This window comes from Chionomys nivalis, chromosome X (assembly GCF_950005125.1).
Source record: "Chionomys nivalis chromosome X, mChiNiv1.1, whole genome shotgun sequence".
Classification (NCBI taxonomy): domain Eukaryota; kingdom Metazoa; phylum Chordata; class Mammalia; order Rodentia; family Cricetidae; genus Chionomys; species Chionomys nivalis.
This window is the reverse complement of record NC_080112.1, coordinates 106,188,132-106,191,111: the sequence shown is the minus strand read 5'-3', so window position 1 is coordinate 106,191,111 and position 2,980 is coordinate 106,188,132.

The following is a 2,980-nucleotide window of genomic DNA, read 5'->3' as shown; positions in this document are numbered from 1 at the left end:
AACAATTATTTGGCTTATACTATGGATGGTATTCTACAAGACTTATGTGATTTTCTTTCTACATACCATTATTTGATTCTAGAAATAAGTTTGGTTTTTCATATTATCTAATTAAAATAGTTCAATAACAGAGCCAAGAATGAGGCACTTTTAGAAATAATACAGTCTTTACAGACACATAATGGACAGCTAGTTGATGAGATGAATACTATGAAGAGGGATAGCATCAATTTGACAAAATTATCTGAAAGAATTTGTGCTGTTGAATTTAACAATCATAATCTGTTGAAAAGTTATGATAGATTAACAGATAAGGTATCTCCCCAGGAAGGTAATATGCACAACATCAAAATTATGTTCAAAGACAAGATGTTATCTTTATTAGACAAGTTTCATACCTTGTATTTCTCAGTGAGGGCATTAGAACAAAATGCTGAACAAGAGATTCAGACTTTACAAATGGCAGTAGTAAATATAATTGAAAAGATTTAGAAAGTTATTAAAATTTATGAGCAGGGAAAGAAGATACAAGGACAGGATATTACCCTAATCAGTACATGCCAGCCCCATGATGACTTACACAGAGTTTTAACTGCTTATTCAGTAATTTTCTCAGAAAACCATTTGACACAAAGTATGCAAAGATAGTCAAAGATTATACATAGGAACCAATACAAATGATCGATCTAAAAGAAATTAAACAAGAAATAGTTTCTTATGGACTACATTCACGAATTGTTAGTGAAATGGTAAAAAGGTGGGCTTTAAGCAATAATGTCCCTTCACACAATCGGCTTCAACTAATCTCAGTAGTCCTAGAAGATGAAGCCAGCTGCTTTGAAGTGTTATTGAAGAAAAGAGGCAAAAATTTTAGAACAATAGGGGGAAGCAAATATTTTCGAGACTTACCAAGATCAAATTCTTGGCAAGGGTCATTACTGTAATCCTCAGGAATAGGCTTAATATGATGAACACACCTTGTCCCTATGTAGCACAGCAGCTTTAAATGCTTAGGACAGGATTCAGGAACTAGGAAATCATATATTAGGGTTAAGTAGGGCCAAAGAGAAGCATTTAGTGCTTCTTACAAAAATTAACTAAGGTATTACAAGTAGGAGTGACAGACCCTGAAGCTAGATGTGTACTAATTGAATCTTTGGCTTTTGAAAATGCCAACATAAAATGCAAGAACATCCTTGGGCCTTTAAAGGTTGAATTGGCACCCATAGGTGAATAAATTTTTCATACCATGAATGCTGAAAGATTTAATTGTAGTACTGAATTGGGTAGGTGAAGCAATTTCAAATGGTATGAGAACATACCAAATACCAAATGTTTTAATTGTGGTAGAATGGAACATCTGAGAAGGGACTGTAGGCAAGGAATTCCTAGGAACAATGTCCACTCTTTGAAACGCAAGAGTACAACTCATTCTTCTGTATGAGGTAGCAAAGGTCAATATTGGACCAATGAATGTAGGTCAACAAAATATAGACAAGGCAACCCAATATCATCTGGAAACTCCTTAGGAGCCTCTCACAGGCTCACATGTCAAACAAGGTCTAATCATTCCCAGTCACTCTGGAACACAAGTCTCACCAGGAAAATTAAACAATCCAGTGTCTACTGTAAGAAAATAAAACCCATACTGTCCTGGATGATGGAATAGACATGGAAAATTAGTCAAAAACTCCAGTAAGAAATAGGAAACATATATTGTGACAGACGTCTATAAATGATTAAAGACCAATTTTTAGAGTGCATATAAATGACATTGCAGTTAAAGAATTACTAGACACAGTTGTAGACATGAGTATCATTGCTCCAGAATCTTGATATCCAGATGGGCCTCTTCAGGAGGCAGATATTCAATTCCTAGGAATTGGAACCTTATCTCAAGTGAAGCATAGCACCAGGTGGGTTGATTGCATAGGGCCAGAATGACAGAAAGAAAGGCGAAGGCCAAATATAGCTAATATTGCAGTGAATTTATGGAGTTATGACCTATTGAAGCAATGAATCACCCAAGTTAATATTCCTATAATCCCAAAACGTCATGTTTCTGGGAAGGATATTATTTTTTTCCTTTTTTCTTAATTTTTATTGAGCTCCATATTTTTCTCTGCTCCCCTGCCTCTCCCTTCCCCCTTCAGCCCTTCCCCAAGATCCCCATGCTCTCAGTTTACTCAGGAGATCTTGTCTTTTTCTACTTACTATGTAGATTAGATCTATGTTAGTCTCTCTCAGTATCCTGATTGTTGTTTAAGTTCTCTGGGATTGTAGGCTGGTTTTCTTTGCTTTATGTTTAAAAAACACCCATGAGTGAGTACATGTGATAACTGTCTTTCTGTGTTTGGGTTACCTCACTCAAAATAATATTTTCTAGCTCCATCAATTTTCCTAAAAAATCAAGATGTTATTTTTTTTTTTTGCTGTGTATAATTGTGTAAATGTACCACATTTTCCTTATCCATTCTTCAGTCAAGGGGTATTTATATTGTTTCCAGTTTCTGGCTATGACAAACAATGCTGCTATGAACATAGTTGATCACATGTTCTTGTGGAATGATTGAGCATTATTTAGATATATACACAAAAGTGGTAATACTGGGTCTTGAGGAAGGTTGTTCCCTAATTTTCTGAGAAATCACCACACTGATATCCAAAGAGGCTGTATCAGCTTGCATTCCCACCAGCAATGCAGAAGTGTTCTTTTTTCCCTATAGCCTCTCCAGCATAAGTTGTCATCAGTGTTTTTGATCTTGCCCTTTCTTACTGGTATAAGATGGAATCTCAGAGCTGTTTTGATTTGCATTTCTCTGATGACAAAAGATGTTGAAAATGTCCTTAAGTGTCTTTCAACCATTTTTGATTCCTCTGTTGCAAATTCTCTGTTTAGGTCTGTACTCCATTTTTAATTAGATTATGTGTTCTTTTGATGACAAATTTCTTGAATTCTTTGTATATTTTGGAGATCAGA